Below are 22,801 nucleotides of genomic sequence, written 5' to 3'. Positions count from 1 at the left end.
TAAGCAAACCCAGCTCTCAGCAGGGTCTGGCTCTGGACCTATAGAAAAAGAGGCATATGGGGACAACAGCAGATTAGTTGGATTGGGATAGAGGTTCAAGTTGCAGGTTTAGTCAGGAAAGAACTGTGGAAATAGGTCAATTAGGATACGAAAGGTCCCTGAGAATTTGGTGAAACTTTTAGAAAAGGAAATAATAAGAAACATGTTCCACAGAACACATGAAAAATTATGACATTAATATTAAAGCGTATTTACGATTATCATAAAAAGTGGATAAGTAGCAAATGGGATACAAAGAGGTAAAGGGATAATAGAAGTCAAACTTGCTTAGGAGGTTTTTCCACTGAGGATGGAAAGCAAAACACAACCAAAGCACACATTTGTCAGTATAAGAGAGCCACACTTTATTGAAGAGAGAATAGGGACTTAATGAGAATACGTAATCCATGTGGAAAAGTGTTATAGAGGAATTTCTCCCAAAATAAGGAGCGTTTGATGAGTTCAAGAGCAAAGACGATCCTTCAGCTTTGAAACCAAGAAGGATAACTTTTAAGCAAGTGGAGGACAGTCAAAGGGGGTGAAAAGTCAAAGAAAGATGAATGAAGGTGAATACAGAGATGGCAGTCACCTGCACCTTGGGCTTTTCAATAACATGATGTACAGGATCCTGAGTAAGCAGGATAAAAGAAACAAGATAGAATTAGAAATTTTGAAAAAAATAAGAAGGCCACTTGAGAATGGAAATCGTGTCCTTTAAAAGATAAGAGGGTGCCTTTAATGGCTAAGCTAGCTCTCTAGCTAGCTCAGTAAAGCCATCTAAATCATCACCCATCAGAAACGAGTTTCGTTCATTGCTTACAGTAGAATTAGCTAACAACAGTAATAGTCTTAATAAAAAACCAGAAACATTATTTTAATAAGTATCAATTTAGGTAGCTTTCATATATATGTTTATATCTTTTATTCATTCAATTGAGTTATTGATTTTCTTGTGGTTGCATTATTTTACTTCCTTACATATTTGGGTTTGCAAAGGCTTTCTTCTATTCTACAGGCTGTCTTTTTACTCTGTGGGCTGCTGCCTTTAGGAAGCTTTCTTGCCTGTTGTAATGCTGCTCATCTATTTTTAAACTTCTTTTCTGCTGTGGTTGGCCATCATACCCAACAGGATCCTTACTCAGACTGGTCCCATGCAGGCTCTCCTCTGTGCTGTATTCTATCAGTTTTACTGTTCAAGTAAATCTGTTTTAAGTTTGATTTTATATATAGTATACACTTAGGATCCCATTTCATCCCACGGCATGCAGATAACCAGTTTTCTAACTGTCATTTATTGAATAGATTTTGTGGCACTTTTACCAAAATTTGTTACAATAAACATATGGACTTACTTCTATGGGCTCTCTGTTCTGTTCCATTAGCCAATGTGTCTGAGTTTACGTCAGTAGCATGATGCTTTGATTATTGCAGTTTTACATTTTCTTTTACTTTTCCCTTATGGAAAAAATAATCTTTCATGCAATATGTTTTATATATTGTATGAAATATATTTGTACAATAATGTTTCTAACATTGATATTTCTGCTCATGATTGCTTTGGTTATTTGCTTTTGGTGATTCCATATAATTCTAGGATTTAAAAACTTTTTTTGTATAAAACATCATTGAAATAGTAATATGGATTACACTGAATCTTTATATTGCTTCCTGAGGACTGGATATTTAGACATCCTAATTCTTCAAATCTGTGAACAAGCTATATCTTTCTATATATTTGTGTCTTCATCTTATTTACATTTATAGTTTTCATGGTAGAAATCTTCCATCTCCCTCCTCATCTTTGTTCCTAAGTATTTTATGCAATCCTAAATATGTTTGTATTGATTTCTTTGACAGATAAACCATTGTTCATGCATAATAACTGCTAATTTCATATTCTAATTTGTATCCTGTAACTTTATTAAATTTGCTCATTATTAGTTCTATAGTTTTTGTGTAAATGCCATCTCAAGTGTTTTCTACATATAAAATTGTGTCATTCATAAACAGAGACAGTTGATAACTTCCATTTTTGTTTCAGGGACATTTATTTCTTTTTTATGTCCAATGGATTTGGCTAGGACTCCAAGTACTGTACTGAGTAGAAATTATAAACATGAGCAACCTTGTCTTCTTTTTCCAGATTAAAATTTTTATTTTACATGAAGAATAGAGAATCAAATAATAGCTGTTGTCATCTCCTTAGATTTTCTATCCATGTGACCCTCAAGCTGATGTGACCCTCAAGCTGATACAGTGTGTCCTTGCCTCCTTTGGAAGTTTAATAAAAACATGTTGTGCTAGACACTGGAACTGTTCGGAGAACGTGATTCAAACCAGCAGCATGATAGATAAAACTTACTTTTAGGTATTATTCAAATCTGTTGTGGGTCTTGTTTCACATGCCATAAGAGAAGAAAAATAAAAGCCCGGGAAAAGATAATAAAGGCCTAAACAATAGAGATTAAGGAGAGAGAATTCCTAGGGTTCTTTGAATACAAATTGAAGTGTTTGTTGGGGAAGTTCCTGAAGAAACTGAAGCTGACTCCAATGTTCTTATGTTTGAGGACTGGATATGGATAAAATAGAAACTTTAACCTGCACAAGATCAAGCCGTAAACATTTTAGCCTTGAGTGGAAGGAGTTCATCAGCTCCTACCCCTTGCTGAGGAACTGTGGATGCCTGATGGTTGCTAGGTGAGACTCAGTTCCTTGAAGGTTAGTCTCTAGTAAGGTGACAGTGCTTCAGTGGATGCTCCTCCCACAAACACACACACACACACACACATACACACACATACTGTGTGTGAGAGAGAATATTAATTAGACTCAGGTTTATAAACATAACGAGTGGGTGTGAAGTTGGGGTGGGGACATAGGAGAGAGTATCTGGGAAGCATCAGAGGAAGGATAGGGGTGAATATGATCAAAATAAATCACAAATGTGAATGAAATTCTTAAAGAATAAAAATATTGCATTTAAAATGTGTTATTTTCAGTAGTTAAGTCATAATGAACATAGCTTTCATTTAAGGAAAAGATCAATTATAGGTTTATCAAAGAGACCAAAATTTAAAAGGTTGTTAACATTTCAGAATTCAACAAACTGTTTGAATTAAGGGATAGCGCTCAAGACAATGTTAAGTATTATAGACGGACTCAGAATATTCATGAAATAGAGATAAAAGGAGGCTTCCTTTTGTCATTTCCAGACAGGACTAGCATTTGCATATATAATCAGTTTGCATTACTGTTTCACGTGGGACTTTTTTCAGTAATTACTATTTAAGAAACAAAGCAGAGGCCTCTTCATCTGAGAGTTAACCAAAGCATGAAAAGGCCATTCCTATTTCCAGATTAACCAGTCTCCAGAGTAATGACAGATAATTACATAGATGATAAATCAATGCTTCAGTGTGGATGAATTTTCCCGTTTGAAACAAACTCAACACCATAAACACAAAGTTAGTGTGACCAAATTTGTGGGCAGTTCAGACAATGTATGATGAGAAACACATCAAACTCCATCTCACCCCATAGGTATAACCCAAATGAGGTGGATTAGCAAACATTTTTTCTCCTAAGTCAGTGGTTCTCACCAATGCTGTGACCCTTTAATACAGTTCCTCATGTTGTGGTGGCCCCCAACTATAAAATTATCTCTGTTGCTACTTCCTAACTGTAATTTTGTTACTGTTATGGGTTATAATGTAAATATCAGATAGGCAGAATATCTGATACATGACCAACAACAGGGTTGTGGCCTACACATTGAGAACCACTGTTCTAAATGATAAAAAAAATAGAATGTTAATAGCTCAAATATTAATAGCATAAGTAGGAAACAAAAACAAAAACAACAGAGGGAAGAAAAAGAGTGGTTGTTAAAAGCCACACAAGTAATCAAAAAATGAGGAAAAAAAAGGACTAAAAGTAGAAACAATAAAAAAATATTACCAGACAAGAAACCAAATATACCAACCAGTTATAATAAATTGTGAATTGTTTGATTCACATTAACTAACAAAAACCACCAAATTAGATCATAATGCATGAGAAGAACAGATGCTGTTTATTTAAAAGAAGCAAGGAACAAGTTGCCAAAGTTAAAAATAATATGAGAGCAAAAGTATTTCAGGCAAATATAAACAAAAATGTGGGGTTTTCAAAGTATTTGAGACAAAATATGTATCAAGGAACAAGAAAGTTTCATGTATAGATAGTTTTATAGCAAAATGCTAAATTTTGAAAAGAAGTATCCATAAATTCACAAAATTTATGGAACTATAAATTACATGAAACGACTAGAAATTACATACAATTGTAAGATATAGAAATTCCTCTTTTTCAGTTTTTAAGGGATAAATTCTGCAAGCAGAATGTGGGTATTAGAGATATGACTACAGTTTTGTTTTTGTTTTTTTAATGAGAATAAATCAAACAGTTCTACACAGTGAAAATTCTTGCTATAATTAATTTATCTAACTGATCAGTTACAAAAGAGCAAAACAATAAAAGCCCAAACCTTATAGATTATACCTCTTACTCTCTCTCTTACAAGATTTTTTGCTTGTTTGTTTTCTGAGGTAGAGTTATGCATGCTTGTAAGTGTTGCCTTTGAGCTCTTTCAGAACTCTGGCTGGTGGTTCAACTTCGATGTTCTGGCTTAAACCCCTCTCCAAGCTGACTGATTTAATCCAGCTTCTCTCAGCTTCTGACTGCATTCCTCTGCTTGGAAAAACTGCCTCTGAATGCCGGGAACTAAACTACACTGACTGTACTGAACTGAAAGAGACCGCATGGAACTCAACCGCCCTCAACTGAACTTGACTCCTGAACTCTACAGTGCTGTCTCCATGAACCCCTGTATTCCCGAACTGTCCTCCACTCTCCTCTACGCTCTGCGGTGCTCCTAACTAGCTTCTCTTTCCTGTCTGTCCTTAAGAGAGTTGGCTCTTTAAGAGAGTTGACGTATCCTATCTATGACTCATTCTGTCAAATATTTCTCCAGTTTGTCGATTGGTCTGCCTCGGTTAGACCTCGTTGTTTGGGATTAAAGGTGTGTACTAAATTCCAGCCGGAGGGATTTAAGGTGTGTACTAAGGGTGCATCCGTATTCCAGCAGGTTCACATAGACCTGGTCTTTGGATGTGATCCCTTGCCAGAGCAGCCATGTTGCTGGATTAAAATTCCTCTACACATGCCCTGCTGGCCACAGACTTACTATGTGACCGAAGACCTTGAGCTTCTGACCTTTCGGCCCCAGCCAGTCCAGTGTCGGGATAAGAGGTGTGCGCCAAGTGTCACAATGCTGAGTGTGCAGTGCAGGGGATCAAACTCAAGGCAAGCATTCTACCAACGGTGTGGCATCTTCGGCCAACAAATGAGCTTTTAAAGTAAACATTTTAAGATTTTACCCAAGAGTTTTGGCCACAATACATTAATCAGATGTACAACACCCTCTAAAATGTTAACTACTCATCAAAATCAAACATAAATGCAAGCCAACATGATGGTTTTCAACAAACTACTCTCTGATCTGATTCTTTAATAACTTGGTTAAAGAAATAAACCCATCAACCATCTGTTTCAAAACAAACAAATAAACAAACAAAAAGCCAAGTGTTTTAAATAAGGACCAATAAACTCAAGAACAGAAGAAATCCGTAAAAGAGTAAACAGAATAATTTAGGAATGAGTCTCAAGATTTTCGCCTGTGAAACTTCCAATAACATGGAAAATCTGTCAGTTTTGACTTAAAAATTCAAGGAAAAATGTGCGACCAGAACAGGAGAAAGCTAACAATAGCCAAATACAATAAAGGAACTTGAAATGAAAAACCATTTAAAAATCTTTGAAATTCTATGTAAAAAGGGTGTCTGTAAAAACAAAATTGTTAAAATGATTTTACATTCAGTGGTCAAGAATCTCTTTGTCACTTGTGAAGAACACTGGGTCTTGATTATTTTCTCTGATTTCAAAAAACGTTTTCACTGAAACTCACACAGAACTTGATAAACTACTAATTATATGTTGATATTCTAGAACTTGATAAACTACTCATAGAATGCTCAGAGTAGTCAAATGTATTTTGTTAATTTTTCGAAGCATATTTTGCGTCTTTTATAATTCTTTGTGGTTTTGAACAATGAGAGGAAACCTTTGACAGAGTCAACAAACATTAATAAAAAGACAGAGAGAGCAGAATAGTGGGACAAAGTGAAGAAGAGCATGAGATCACTGTCTAGATAAGTAAGGTGTGGACTGAATTCTGCAATTAAAGACTTAAAAATATGGCCCAAATTCACAGTCTTTGCAGTAAAAGAGTGTTGCAATCTACATTTCATTCCTCCTGTGAAAGTTAGGCCTTAGTATTGTTTAGGTTGCAGTTTTGATAGGAGGAAATACAGGCTGTATATGTATATGTATATGTATATGTATATGTATATGTATATGTATATGTATATGTATATGTGTGTATATAAACACATATATATAGTGAGTGCATGTGTTATTAATTCTGTTACTTGATGCACTAGATTAGGTTGTTTTGTTTTTTTTTTCTTTTGTTTTTTTAAAATTTCACACAAGCTAGAGTCATTTGGGAGGATGGGACCCCAATTGAGACAGTACAGCCATCAGATTGGGCGTGAGCAAGTCCATGAAGCATTTTCATGATTAATGATTGATGTGGAAGAGTACAACTCAGGGTAAGAAGTAACACCCTTGAGCAGATGATGCTGGATTGTCTAAAAAACCAGGCTGAGTAAGTCACGGAGAGAGAACCAGGAAGCAGCATTCCTCCATGGTGTCTGCTTCGCTTCATGCTCTTGGTTCCTGCCTTGAGTTCCTGCCTGGGATTTCCTCACTGGGCCATAGCCCCGCATATGTAAATAAACACCTTTCCTCCCAAATTGCTTTTGGCCATGGTCTTTGTCACTGATAGCAATAAGAACTGAACTAAGACACTGAGTGTAAAAGTCACTGTATTATGGACTCAGAAAATTCCAGAGAACATGTGCACACTCAAGAGAAAGACAGGGAATAATAGAATTATAATTATTAGTTTCTTCTGACAGTTTCATAGATAGTATGTTTGTTTCACTGCACAGATCAACTGAAAATAAAATCAAATTAAGAGGCTATTAAAAGCATATCAATGAAAAGAAACCACTGTGACTCATTTTAGTAAGCTACTTGAAGCAGGACACATTGACGCTGTACAAACAAGACATTTCAAATAGTATCTGGGTTGAAGCTTCTAATAGTGCAGCTCCACAGACACAGGGATGCCCTCCCATGGGAGCCAGCTGCGATTAGTAATTTTCATTGTCATCTTGATTGAACTGAGCAATACTGCTAAGACCTGTGAAGCACGCCTCAGTGTGCCCATGAGAGCGATGCCAGAGTCGATCGATCAGATAATGGGGGCTCTGACCTAATGAGTTATTTAATGCACTGATGAATTGAAGATTTGAAAGGACCATTCTTTTCAAAGGGCAGGCCTGGCTAGAAGAAGCAGCTCTCTGTGGAGTGTCTCTTTCTACCTTGTCTCACCGCCATCATGCTGCTGTAGTGTTGTGCTCTCTGGATGCTGTGGGTTGGGCACTGCTCTGCCACACCTTCCATCAGCAGAGACAGAGACCTCTGACATTCTAAGTTAGAAGAACTCGTTCCTCCTCTTAACGCTTATAGCAGGCGTCCCTCACAGCCATCCGAATGTCAGCTGACACAGTAGCGAGTGTTGGGTTTTGGCACCTTGGTAGAAACAGAAGGTTTAATATCTGTCTCACTAATGTTCAGATTTTCATTTGGGAGATGATAACCCAGGTGCACAGATGTCTAATCCACATTATAACAAGTATAGAGCTAGGTAGGGTGATGAATGCTTGTTTTACACAGAACAGAGAACCTTATAAAGGAAGTGATATTTGAGTTTCATATAATTAAGAGACAATATTGTTCATTTACAAAAAAAAGAACTTCTGAACACTCTGAAGTTTATAAGGTATGGAAATACATTCAATGGACACTTTTCAGTATATGCTTATATGGAAAATGATGTATTTTCTGGGGTTGGCAAGTAAAATGCACAGGCAGGAGTACCGGAGTTTGACGCCAAATATTCACATGAGAAAGCTGGGCATGGCCACACATGCCACACAGCACTGGGAAGGCAAAGGCAGAAGAACCCCTGACCAGCCACACTAGCAGAGGTGCCGGACTCCAGACTCAAAGAGAGAGTCTGCCTCAAGGAATAAGGTAGAGAAAGATTGAGAGAAGGACTTTGTTATTGACCTCTGACCTACACACACACACACACACACACACACACACACACAGAGAGAGAGAGAGAGAGAGAGAGAGAGAGAGAGAGAGAGAGAGAGAGAGAGAGGAGACTGACTCACACAAGGAAACTTGTTATACTTTCTCTTTTTTTTTTTTTTTTTTACTTAATTATTGTGTGTCGGAGGCCAGTGTGCACTACAGTGTAGATATGGAGGTCAGGAGTCCATTCTATCCTCCCGTGGGGTCCTCAGGATTGGACTCAGGTGGTCAGGCTTGGTGGCAGGTGTCTTTACCAACTGAGCCATCTTGCCTGCCCAAGGAAAGTTTTGTTTTCTACTTATCAAAAACAAGTATCTAAGCTGAGATTTAAAACAATACCACAAATTTAGACTCTTTAAGAGAATCAGTTGGGCAATTTTGATTAAATCCTGAAGGTTTTTAAAAATTAAAACAGTAAATAATTGTGTTGGACTAAGAATATGAAGCACACAAAACACCCATGAGGCCAATTTTCCTACTTAAATTAATTAAATTAAATAGCAAAATGGCTCAGGGCACTTGAACCCTTCTCTCTACATATGATATACTTTTTCTGGCTGCCCATATCACAGGATCAGAGTTCACGTTTGTCACTTATATTTTTAACTCTCTTATTATTTCTGTATATGGAGGTTTCCATAACAGTTGTAAACTTAGATTTGTATTTAAAAACTTTTGATCTAAATTATTTAGTTCATCAAGTTGCCCTATCTAAAAAGTGTGGGGGTTGGAGAGAGAGCTTAGCAAATAAAGGCATATGATGCTTTAGTAGAGGACTCTGGACTAGTTCCCAGCACCAGAATGGTGGCTCGGTATATTCAGTCACTCCATCTCCAGGAGATCTGTCACCTTCTTCTGGCCTCTGTGGGTACTGTGTGCATATGGTAGACAGAAATACCTTCTGCAAATACTCATACACATAAAATCAGTCAGTCTAGAGGAAGAAAAAAATTCTGAAAACATTTCTGTGAATTGCTATTTTCACATTAGTAGACTTATTTCATCTTAAATATGCTGGAAAAAGAATTACTGGATATCTAGGGAACTTTTGGCCAAGGGCCATAGAGCTGGTACCAGAAGCTGCCATTACAGACTCTTCCCCAAAGGCCTGTGGACAATGTATACCAAGTAGAGAATGATTTCCTGTGACTTATTTATTCTGGGTGAAGCTCCACAGTCAGAATGATTTACTAACTATTATTTCGTACAGAATTCTCTTCTATAAGAAGTTAGTCTCAAAAATCTACAGAATTGTACCATTTCTTGTGACATAACTAAGGACTGAAGTTTCACTCGGGATTTTGACAGATTGTCTGAATGGTCTTTATCTAAATGATGAGTCACTTTACATTTAAACTTTGTGACATGTAGGGACTAAAATCGTGAATAATTGAACTGGGTGCACTGATTCAATATAAGACACTGTAGAACCTTCTTTTGCCTTTCCTTTCTTAGTCTATATCACCAGTTTGCCATAACCAATCCTGATTTGATTTACACCCTTTCTTCTTGGGAACATGTTCACTTGGAGACATTTTGAGTGACCGTGGCCTGGAAACACAGATTTAAGTCACCTCAAGTTCTATATTTTACAGAAGAAGCAGTTTCATGAAGTTTTATATTTTCACAGAACAGAGAAAATCATTAATCAAGGTAAATTTAAAATACTTCAGCGGTTCATCTAAGAGGCCGTTACAGTGAGATGCCAACATGCTATCTGATAAGATAATTTTTGGGTTGGTGGAAGCTAGTGGTTAACTAAGTTAATAGATTCTAAAACTGCTTTTATCCAGCAGTCACAAGATGTTAGTTCTGGCACAGAGGTTGGCAAAGAATGGCTGACCCAGAGGGCCAGAACTAGCCCAAGATAAGCAATTAGCCTCTGGATCTGCAATATTTCAGTACTGAAATTCTAAACTTCCTATTAGTATCTGTAGATATGGTTTCTCTTCTCAAGTCTTTGTTCACTCTAGACCCTCTCAAGTTTTTAGTTCACAAGAGACATGGAAAAAGAAAAAAACCATCATAAGCTAGTAATATAAAGCTGAGGGATAAACCACATCATCAGTACCCTCCCTTGATGGCAAGTCTTAGATATTTCACATCTTGACTTCGATTATTCAGAGAAAGGAAGTGCTGTTGATTTTATCTTAAATAATCTTATAAAGTCTCTCCTTTGTTCTAACAGTCCAACCAAGTCCTCTTGTAAGCTTCATTACGAATTCTGTTATTCTATCATTCTCTCATATATATCTCCCAACTCAAGATGCAGGCAGGGTAAAATTACACAATCACACAATTGCACACTCATCCACTACTGCCTTCTAGGCATGCTCGCATGGAAACCACGAAATCTCAGCCAATTCTAGACACCAGTATCTAGACAGAATCTCAAACAGTGTCATAGGAATTGAAATGGATAACACTTCTTGGGGTGATTTTTTTTTCCCTCAGGTCATTTTATTCCATCACAACTTTATCTTCTAGCAACTTTAAATAATATACTAAAATAGATATTTTTTTTTCTAACCTTCAAAATTCTTTTGCCACAATCTGACACAGAAAACAGATTGAAATGTGTTTACCTCAAGGCCAGGAATGGCAGCACACACCTCAAACCCCAGCACTTGGGAAGCAGAGACAGGTAGATCTCTGTGAATTCCCGGCCATCCTAGTTTACACAATAAATTCCAGGCCAGCCAGGACTACAGAGTTAGGCCCAGTTTCAAAAATAATCAAAACAAAAATTTAAAAATTAGAGATATGCTTGCCTCCTAAATTCCCTGAAAGTTTCAGAAATTAAATTTAGAAACTGGCCATATTAGCAATTTGTAATGATGTTATCTTCATGGCAAAGGGCTTAATTGAAAGTATTAGTGAAATTATACTGAGATATTTTACAGCTTTGAGTTATAAAGAAAGATGGCATTGTTGTGTTACTGCTACAGAGAGCAAAGAAAATGAATTTACTTTCCAGTTTTAATAAGATTTTATTCCATGCTCTTGAATCAAGTGATTTTTCCCTACATTAAAACAGTATTTCAGTAAACACCACTCTATTGCCAATAATAATCAGTTCTGGTGGGGCACGGTGGAGCAGGCCTATAATCCCAGCACTCAGGGAGGCAGAGTCAGGTGGGTCAATATGAGCTTGAGTGCACTCTAGTCTATAAAACAAGTCCAGGACAGTCAAGACTACACAGAGAAACCCTGTCTCACAAAAACAAAAAATAGAAAGGAAGATAATCAATTTTCCAGGTCTTACTATTTCTCATTTCTTTCATAAGATTCCCTGCACTCTGCCCAAAGGTTGGCCGTAAGACTCAGCATCTGCTTTGATACCCTGCAGGGTAGAACTTTTCAGAGGCCCTCTGTGGCAGGCTCCTGTCCTGTTCCCTGTTTTCTCCCTCTTCTGATGTCCATCCTCTTTGCTTTTCTGAATGGGGATTGAACATCTTATCCAGAGTCCTCCTTCTTGATTAGTTTCTTTAGGTGTACAGATTTTAGTATGATCATCTTATATTATATATCTAATATCCACTTATAAGTGAGTATATACTCTGTGTGTCTTTCTGCTTCTGAGATACCTCACTCAGGATTATCTATTCCAGTTCCTACCATTTGCCTGCAAATTTCATGATTTCCTTGTGTTTTATTGCTGAGTAATATTCCATTGTGTAGATGTAACACAATTTCTGTATCCATTCCTCAACTGAGGGGCATCTGGGTTGTTTCCTGCTTTTGGCTATTACAAATACAGCTGCTACAAACATGGTTGAGAGGACAGGAGCTCCACAAGGAGAGCAACAGAACCAAAAAATCTGGGCACAGGGGTTTTATCTGAGACTGATACTCTAACCAAGGACCATTCATGGATATTACCTAGAACCCCTGCACAGATGTAGCCCATGGCAGTTCGATCTCCGAGTGGGTTCAATAGTAATGGGAACAGGGGCTGTCTATGACATGAACTGATTGGCCTGCTCTTTGATCACCTCCCCCTGGTGGGCAGGAACAGCCTTACCAGGCCACAGAGGAAGACAATGCAGCCACTACTGATGAGACCTGATAGACTAGGATCAGAAGGAAGGAGAGGAAGACCTCCCCTATCAGTAGACTGGGGGAGGGGCATGGGTGGAGAAGAGGAAGGGAGAGTGGGATTGGGAGGGGAGGAGGGAGGGAGTTACAGTGAATAAATTGTAATTAATAAAATAAAAGTTAAAAAAACTACACCATTTAAAAAAAGATAATCAATTTTATCCTCAAAACATAAATAAAACTTTGATAGCTTGAAATCAATATAATATGCAGTTACATTATTAAGAATTTCACTTTCCTTTCATTTTGAGTGATATTCACTTTTGAATTCTAAATATTAGGATTCATAATTAGAACAAAATCAGCAAATAATTTTTTTTTACAAATTCTTTTATTGTCTTAAAATTTGTAGAAAAAAAATGCAAGCATGTATTCTAGAGATAATAGGCATGAATGTGAAGAAGCCATCTGCAAATTCTCCACCGACAGCATCTTAAAATACAGGGTCTGTGTATAAATCTTTTTGGTATATTATATATATATATATATATATATATATATATATATATATGTATGTATATATATATGTATGTATATATATATATATACACACACACATACATACACACACTGACATACAATTGCTTTCCTTTGAAATAAACTCACATGAAACTGTTGTTGGTATTTAAAGCACATTGACTAAGAATCACAATAATTATGCAACAAAGTGATGACATCAGGAAAAATAACATGCCTTTGGCTTTTCGAATGGTAAAATCTGAATGCAGCCAGAGGGCTGATATAGAAAGCTCTGAGGCCTTGGCTACAGAAGATTTTCATTGGAAATTTTAGAATACATGTAGATGACTTTTACTAAGTTTGCCTGGTTGAGATGACATATCTTAAAGTTATAAGTTTTTTTTAACTTTTATTAATTACACTTTATTCACTTTGTATCCCCCAATAAGCCCCTCCCTCCTCCCCTCCCAATCCTACCCTCCCTCCCCCTTCTTCACGAATGCCCCTCCACAAGCCCACTGATAGGGGAGGTCCTCCTCTCCTTCCTTCTGATCTTAGTCTATCAGATCTCACCAGGAGTGGCTGCATTGTCATCTTCTGTGGCCTGGTAAGGCTGCTTCCCCCATCAGAGGGAGGTGATCAAAGAGCAGGCCTATCAGATTATGTCAGAGGCAGTCCCTCTTCCCATTACTATGTAACCCACTTGGGCACTAAACTGCCATGGGCTACATCTGTGCAGGGATTCTAGGTTAAAGTTATAAGTTTTAAAACAGATTTTTACAAAGGTAAATAACAAAACCAAAGAACTGGATCCTTTGAAAGTGCTTCAGGCCATGAAATGGTCACTTAGGTTTGCTGTGTGGTTAATGCTCATTTCAGAACCTCCAGATACAAGCATTTTCCAAGAATCAACCACCTGTGTCCAGCAGATGTTAGGGGAATGAAACTGCAGTTTATGTGTCCATTTCAAACAGTAACATGACCATCCACTCATTCGAACTGCCCATGCTATTCTTTTAAGAAGACAGTCCTATCAAACTTCAAGGATATAAATTTTTTAGATAGCTGTAAAAACTAAACTTATTAAGAAGTTATCTAGAAACCACATGTGCAACATGAATTCTATCTTATTTTATCAACTAGGTATCTGAGCTAAAGATACTTTTAGTTACAAGAGCTAGAAACTAACTCTTGTATTTGTAGAGATGTCTAGGATGTCCTCAGGAGAACAGGATGAGAGGGAGACAGAGGACAATGAGAAGCTGCCTTTACTGTGCTGCCAGGGTCAGCCCAGAGGGAAGAAAAGTCTTCAGTAGCCAGACTGCTCATAGACATCATCTTCTGACCTCCTCAATGTGACCACACAGAATACAGTGAGCTCTGGAATCCAGATGCCGTATCTTATTGAACCACTGCTTAGCTGAACTTGGAGCACAGCTCCAACATGAGGGATAGAATTCTACACCAACATCTTCAAGGCAACCCTTTGCCTTTCTGTAGCTGACTAGAGATCAGCTCTAAGGAAGAACACAGAATTCTGGGCTTGCCAGCAGAAAGAACAGAAGACCTCTGGTAGGAAGCTTCATAGATGTTAGTAAAGGAAGTCAGCCAATATGCAAAATCTCTTTTCTCTCTACACACATCCTGGTTAAAGTACCGATGGAATGAGAGCATTAAAGAAAGACCTTGAATAATTCATTCTGAAGCCAGAAAACTAGCCCAAAGTACTGATGTGTTGTATTAGTTACTTTTCTCTTGCTGTGGTAAAACATCGTGGCCAAGAAAACATAAAAAAGGAAAGATTTTCATCAGGCTTATGGTTCTAGGGGGTAAGAGACCATCGAGGCAGCAAGGGGGCAAGCATGGCAGCAGTAACAGCAACTGAGAGCTCATGTCTTGAACTGCAAGTGTGATGCGGAGAAGGTGAACTAGAAACGGTGAGTCTTTAAGCATTCAAAGCCTCCCTCCAGGAACACATTTCCTCCAACAAGGTTGTACCTCCTAAGCCTCCACAAGCAACAGCTCCAACCAGAGAACAAATGCTCAAACATCTGAGCCTACGAAGGATAACCCATTCAAGACACTACGTGTAGGATAGGTATGAATTGGAGTACTCAAAAGCAAGTTTTACATGGTATTTGTTTTGAAGAGTGAGGTGATGGAAATATGTGTGATGAGCTTGCTCTAAAGCAGTGTTATTAATCTCTCATTCGAGGATTAATGTGACCAAACTGTGCTCTGCAGGGAAGTGTTTTGCTGCTGAGGATTAATTATTCCTTCAAGAAAGTCCATATGCCACAAATGGTCCTTTCTAAGGAGTCAATAGATTTAAAGAGAATACCTATTCTCTTATAAACAAGGACTTAACTTCCAAGAACAAGCCACTCAGAGTGACTTACACAGCATCATTTTGTAGTATCACCCACCTCTTCCGGTCATATAGGTTTTTTTTTAGCTTGTTTATTTTTTATTTTTATGGGAATGGGTGGTTTTATCTGTATGTATGTCTGTCCAGCCTGTGTACCCAGTACCCACAGAGACCAGAAAAAAATGATGAATCTCCCGGAATTGGAGTTATAAAGGGTTGTGAGTTGCTATGTGTGTGCCAGGAATGCAAGCTAGGTCCTCTGGAAGAACAGCCAGAGCCCCTACACACAGAGCAATTTCTCTAGCCTTTTGGTCCCATGTTTTAAAAAGACATTGAACGTATCTCTTCCTGTCTCTTCCAACACTGTAATTGTTTCTCTCCTCATTTCTTCTCTAGTGACTTTGAGACTTAATTTTCTCTGATCCTAACTGAAATGAAAATTTCCACAAGGGTGCCCTTCTCTACATGCTATATAACATCAACTTAACTCTGCCTTGCCAATTCCCTAATATTTAAACAGACTTCTCAAGCGTCTCATTCCTCAGTTAGTCCTCAGAGCCTCCAGTCGCTGCCAGCTTACTAATGTCCCAATGTCCAGCGAAGACTTACTAATCAGAACTAAGTCCATTGTTTCCATCCTTCTGCCTTGACAACTAACTGCTTCCACTGTTTCCAGTCCTCGTTCAGAAATACAGTTCATCTGCTCTGACTCTTACCATCATCTAAACTCTCCTATCACTTCCTATAATGATGTCCTTTCTAGATTCCTTTCACTCTCCAGCCCTGAAGATAACGCCCCAGTTATTTAGCTGTGCTTCTGTTCCCAGCGGATTGTGTTTACGTGAGACTTTAAGGATCCCCATGACTTCATGAAGATTCACAAGTTCAGCCGTAGCGTGTAATCTAATCTCTAGACATCAAGTGAGCGTGGTTGAATATGGTGACTACTTAACATTGAAAACCAAATTTCTCCCTTTACTTTTAGTAGCCCAGAGGAAAATACCCACAAAATCAAATAAGCAAACAAAAAGCTACAATTGTATTGGATTATTGTTCATTTTCCATAATCTTCCTGTTAAATCAGGATTTAATTCCTTCCTTTGCCTACCTCACCTCTGTGCCTAAAATAACCAAATCTATATTCTTGTTAAGTTATACTTAAGGTTTTTTTTTTAAAGATCTAATTTCGAATCCCCTTTAAATGAATTGTCCCTAAGATTTCTGTCATCATAAACTCTGAACCCAAGTTGTCACACTGTGCCTAACATAAAATGGGCCTTCACATCCCAGTCCCTCTCGCTTTCCCCTTCTCTTCATGCCATATTTTGGTGTTTTTAATATGTTAATCAATGACAGTATCAGCACATGTGTATTTCCATTTGATATTTATTTAAGGGTTTTAAAAAAATGTGTATGTGTGTATCAGTGTGCGGGTGAGGGTATGTGTGAGTGTATGGTGTGTGAGGGGAAGGTGTCCCACAGAAGACAGAAGAAAATGTCATATCTGCAGGAACAATTATTTTTTTCTTTTTTAAAGGTTTGCTTTATTTTTAAATTACATATATGTCTGTGTATGGACATGGCATGTGAACACAGTATTCAACAAGTGCAGAAGAGGGTATTGGATACTCTGGAACTGCAGTTATAGAAGATTGCGAGCTGCCCAGAGTGGGTGCTAAGAACTGAACACAGGTCCCTCTGCAAGGACAGTACTCTCAGTCAGCCACTGAGCCATCTCTTCTGTCCCTGTAATGACTTTTCAGTCCCTACCATGAACCATTCCTAAGTAAAGGCATGGTATTCCACAAATATTTATGTAGAAATGACACAAGCTAAACTTTCTTTTCTTCAGATACTGAAGAAGTAGTATATAGTCTGTACCCAGTACCATATAATTAGCCACAAATTACTCTCTCTATATATGCAGATTATTCTATAAGATAGAAGAAGTAGAATAATGAGCTTTCATAAGGCTATCTATGCCATGCATGAGCAAAAGGCAGACAGTATATCTAATCTCAACTGAAAACACAAATTTAAGGAATTGTATCACCATAACTTTAGTTGAGCTGTTTGGTTTTTTTTTTTTTTTTTTTTTTTGGTTTGGTTTTTGGTTTTGTGTGTGTGTGTGTGTGTGTGTGTGTGTGTGTGTCTTTTGGAAAGGCCCTTGAGAAAATTTAGCCCTGTGTATGCTAATCCTCTGAGCAATATACACGGAAAGAAACTATTTTACAGAATTGATCAACAACACCCAGAATCAATATCAGCACACCTGTCATATGCCATTTGGATATGTTGACAGTGGACATAATTGCTGCAAAAGATACAGGAAACTGCCAATCAGGGTACTAGCCTTGCTTGCTGCTTTTAATCTGACATGGACTTTGACAGTAAAAATCCACCAAATATAAAACCCATGTAACCCCTCAGTCACTGTTGCTCTTCTCTAAATGGAAAATGGATACATGCCAAATGAAAAGACGTGATTCTAAAAATCATCCTATATGTTGAGCTATGCATAACTGAAACCTCTTCTTAGATTGTACATATTCAAATGATCTTTTTTTCCAGTATTCCTAAACATCCCAGAAAACCCACAGCTCTCACCATCTCAGACATAGCATAACTACCTTTTTATAGGAAAATGATGACTGAGATAGAAACACCCGAATGCATGCACCCCCACTGCCTGCCACCTACACACACACACACACACACACACACACACACACACACACACTTTTCCTCAGAAGGGAGTGAAGCAATTAACAATCTTACAAAAAATATTTTTATATATTTTAAAATTTTATTAAAATCAAGCCAAATGTTGAGCCAAATGATAACCAATGGCTTTTGGATATGGCACGTCTATATTTCAGTTTCTGATTATACTGATAACCACAAGAAGAACCTTTATGGGAAATCATAAGAATCATGAGAAAAAAAGAAGGTTGTTGCATGCCATTTCCACCTCCTGAGTCATTCCACTCTTTAGCACAGCTAACATCACATGACCTAAAAATTGTTTAAAATGCGAACACTTTCCACAATAGGAACTATTCTTTTTTTTATGAACTATTCTAAATGCTCACTTTCTTTTCTTTTTTTTTTCTCATTCACAAATAAGGATAATCCATTTTCCCCAGCAATTAATTAGTTTTCACTGTTGCCCTCATCCAGGGGGGAGGGGGAGTTCAATGCTGTCACTCGGAGTCTATTAAACACATTACATCAATCTTCACTCGTGGGCTAAAGTGACTTACATGCCATTCTTAAAGGTTAAGATGAAAAGATAAAGAATGCTAGCGTCATAGCAGCAGCAATTGTTCAGAAGGCCTTGGGCTCAGGATGCTGGTGTGCCTCTGAGGCTGTGGTGAGAGGGCTCAGCCGTGGGCTCTGTCAGAGCCACTGCCATGTTAATCTGCTTCGTTACATCTACGGCTTGCTCAACGCATTAGGCATCAGTATTTCCCTTGTGAGAAGAAGGCCCATCCCTCACTCTGAAAGATTTACCTTTCAAAGTTTAAACAAATACAGCCACAAACACGAAAGGCTGTGAAGCTGAAGAAATGTTAAAATACAACATGGCACAGCCAGTGATCATTTTAGCATAGGGAGATTTTGAAATGCAGAACAGCCAGAATTAGAGCATTTGAACCTTTTGGGTCTGAATACAACATTACAAAGCACATCTCATTTTAAATGCCATCATTTGGCAGAATAGTGATCCACAGACGTGATAAAAATAGAAATCATGCTTGCTTACCTGAAATAAAGGGAATGGTACTCATAGCACAGAATCCATGTGCGTGTTGAATGTAACAGTCTCCAAGGCAGGTCTCTTCAATTCAGCCTACAGCAGAAAGTAAAATCTTAACGTGTGCAATATCCTTACTAAAGAAGAAAAGGCAAGACAGGGCGGTCACTGCATCCTTTCTGCTTCTGCCTGAGCTTTCTGTTCTGACACTCACTCACTCGAGGGTACCCACTGTCTGTTAGAAAACAGCATGCTAAATTAAAATAAATAAATAAATAAATAGAAGAGGCAGCGTCTTGCGTGACAGCTCCATCTTCTGGTCACACATGGAATCACTGAAATTCAAGCTTCTTCAGCAAGAAGATTAGTAAGTAAGATTACATGACAAGTAAGATTACATGACGTATGTTCAGAATTCTAATGTATTAAAAAATCAACTACCCTAATTAGTAATTAAACATTTAAAAGTCACTGTACTTTGAACTTAAACAATTGTAGTTCAACTTTTGGGGTTTGACTTGTTTGTCTTTTTGTTTAAATGAAATCTAAGTTTTCAAAACACTACTAAAAATTTTATATGAAAATACTTGTAACTTTTAACCTTATTGTTGGTCATCTCTGTGGAGAAGCATGTTTTCTTAATGTATACTTCTGTGGCAAACAGAAAAATGAGGTGATGTAGAGACAAAAATCTCAGTCAATTCAAACTGTCTGAAACATTTCAAATTGTATAGGTAATCTGAAATGTGATAATTGTGCTGTAGTGTAGTGTGAAGCTAGGTCTCATTAGTAGGGTAGAAATAGAATTAAAAAAATTCACTTGTTAAATAAATCAGAAAACCAAAGATTTGCTGAGTATATGCTCTGTTCAATATATACTACTTTACTTACTTAACTGGATACAATTGTTTATGAAATCCTAGGTCATAAACCACTTGAAATTAAAAAAAAAAAAAAAGTCTATCGTCTTTTTTCCTAATACCAATTTCATCAAGCAGAGTTGGGAGCTAATTGGCTATTTGTTGCTGTCCGTGGTGCTGAAACCCAATCACAGACTCTCTTAGAGTGTACTAGGTTTTGTTTTACGCTAGCTGACATAAAATCTTGATAAACTGTGATAAATGTTTTATTTTCTAAAGCTGGAGAGCTGTCTCAGAGATTAAGAGCATTCATTGCTCTTGTAGAGGACTTGAGTTTAATTCCAAGCACCCATGCCTGTAATTGAAGCTCCAAGGGATCTGACGTGTTCTTCTAGACTCCACAAGCACTCCACTCAAGGAAACAAACTTCCACACATGCGCATGCACACACACACACACACACACACACACACACACCAATCCATGAGATAAAAGTAAAAATGTCCTAAATCACCCCAATAAGTATCATTATCCAATACACAATTAGCTGTACCAGATTTTATTTATACAGTATGCGTGTACAATGTTTTATGAATTTAATAAGAAAGACTTTATATTCATTACCTATGTGCTGTGGTTATATTATGTAGATTATATATACCATCATCATTAAGTTTTCTTTTACTTTCAAAACTTTCTTCTATCTTCAATGATCAAATGCTGGGCTGCCACAAACATAAAATACCATTAAAGTTATTTTAATTGATATTTAAACTTAGGAGAATTTAGCAATAACCTAGGTAACTGTTTAAATATTTTCCTTAAAAAGTAAGCATTGCCCTGATATTTTTCAGAGCAAACTTTGCTTTTTAGGGATACATGCCTTCCTTGTTATGGAACTGTGTGTACCATTAGACATGACATCATAAACTCCTGAAAATGCAACATCCCTCCCTGTTCGATAACCATGGCGTTATGTGGGGCAGTGACTGGGATGATTCCTATAAACTGTGGGTTAGGATACATGCTCCTTAAAACATCCCAGTGGCTGTTCATGCCCTCCACATCAAGACCCAAGGCTAGCCATGTACTCAGTACTGTCTATACCCTGGTCTCTTATCTGAGGCTCGTCTTACCCTCACTCGATATATTTTAATTTCTTTATACTCACTTCTATTTGGTCACTTCTATAATCCTAGGTCTTTAATACATACCTCAGATATGAATTATGCTCAAATAATGAATTACTGAATGTCCCAGAAAAAAACTGAGCATCATTTTAGTAATTTCATTGTACAAGTGCATTTATCTTGGTGGTTTAATTCCTATGTTCTCCGTAATATGCCTCTCATAAAGTGTGAAACCAGTGAAGTAAATAGCATGCACTTTCATTAAGCTACCTAAAATACATTTAAATCTTACACACACACATTCACATACACACACACACACACACACACACACACATACACACTGACACACTCACAGGCACACACACATTTGGACATACAGACACTATCTGTTAAATTTATTGGTTTAATAATGCTCGTCTTAAAATTAGAGCTCTACATTCTTGAGTTGTCTTCAGTGCTCTGCTGGCCAGATCTCGGTAACAGCATTAAGCAAACCTTACTTTCTGCCAGCACTTTCCCAGGGGGACGCTCATTTTGAGGTGACTGTTACAACTTTACTTTTATGTAGAAACCTTTATTCTCATCTGGAAAATTTCATCTGTTTAAAAAATATGTAAATATCAACATTGTCTTGTGCTCTAAGTATTTGTATATTTGTGCAGAAAAATTGTGTACATATCCACGTATTCATATGCACAGCACACTTTATTTCCTAAAATCGGTTTGAGCTAGAGATTCATTCTGCTAGAAGCAGCAACCCCGTGATGGCAATATTTTCCTATTGTGTTGCTTTGCTTTGACTATAAAGGCCAAACACTTACTTTAATTTTAAAATTTGGAAAAGAGTAGTCTTATAGTACTTCAAGTAAATTTTGACTCTTGATCAAGACATTTTTTTTTTTTTAATTTTCTTTTTGCCATTTCTAACTCATCTAATTATCTCAGTTGCCTGGTACAGAAAGTAATGAAACCTAAAGTTTTATTTATACCCCACGATGTTTACTTTTTCAGATATAAAATAGATGCATCAAGAAGATAAAAATGCATGCAAACATCCCAAACCTTGATTTAGTTCATATGGTTTTAACCACGTTAAAATATGCTAACATCTTTTAAATACTTCATTGTCAACTCAGGACAAATTGAAAATTTTAATTCTGTGTCTAAGGCTTCTCTTATAGCATCACCATTGGAACATTACAGACTTCCACAATACAAGAAGAAATTTTTTTTTCAGATTTATTTTGTTTTTTCTTTTTTTTTTTTTAATTATGCGTCTGCTGTGTGCCTGTGTGTGAGTATGTACACATGAATGCAGGTGCCCAGAAAGGTCTGAAGATGGCATTCTATCTGAAAAATGCTAGAGTTACAGGAGGTTGGAAGCTGCCAACTGTGGGTACTGTTGACCAAACTTAGGTTCGCTGTAAAAGTATCAAGCACTCTTAACTTTTGAGGCATTTTTTTCTAGGCCCTGAGGAGTAGCTTTTTCATGCTATGTTCATAGTCTGTTACTACTGAAGAGAAACGAATCTTATCACACTAGTTCCACTTAATGTAAGTTACTGACATTTCACAGTATATGTCTTAGTTTACTCTTTATCTCTGTAAAAAGTGACCAAACGCAACTTGGGGAGGAAGGGATTATTACACATTACAGCTTATAGTCCATCACGAAGGGAAGTCAGGGCAGGAGCCCAAGGCAGGAACTTGGAGGCAGGAACTGAAGCAGAGATCACAGAGGAACGCTGCTGACTGGCTT

The 22,801-nt window shown here is 37.4% G+C and overlaps 1 protein-coding gene across 3 annotated transcripts in view; it reads right to left on the bottom strand.

Moving 5' to 3' along the window:
- Positions 1-19,292, bottom strand: part of LOC110557626 (sodium channel protein type 2 subunit alpha) — a 131,102-nt gene extending 111,810 nt beyond the window's left edge. For all 3 annotated transcript variants that reach the window (XM_060390295.1, XM_060390294.1, XM_060390297.1), the window contains exon 1: positions 19,059-19,292. The gene's annotated coding sequence lies outside the window, so the exon portion shown is untranslated. The remainder of the gene's footprint in view (positions 1-19,058) is intronic.
- Between the last annotated feature and the right edge of the window lie 3,509 nt (positions 19,293-22,801).

Source organism: Meriones unguiculatus, chromosome 8 (assembly GCF_030254825.1).
Source record: "Meriones unguiculatus strain TT.TT164.6M chromosome 8, Bangor_MerUng_6.1, whole genome shotgun sequence".
Lineage (NCBI taxonomy): Eukaryota > Metazoa > Chordata > Mammalia > Rodentia > Muridae > Meriones > Meriones unguiculatus.
Note: the sequence above shows the minus strand (reverse complement) of the source record. Positions and strands in the feature narration are given on the sequence as shown.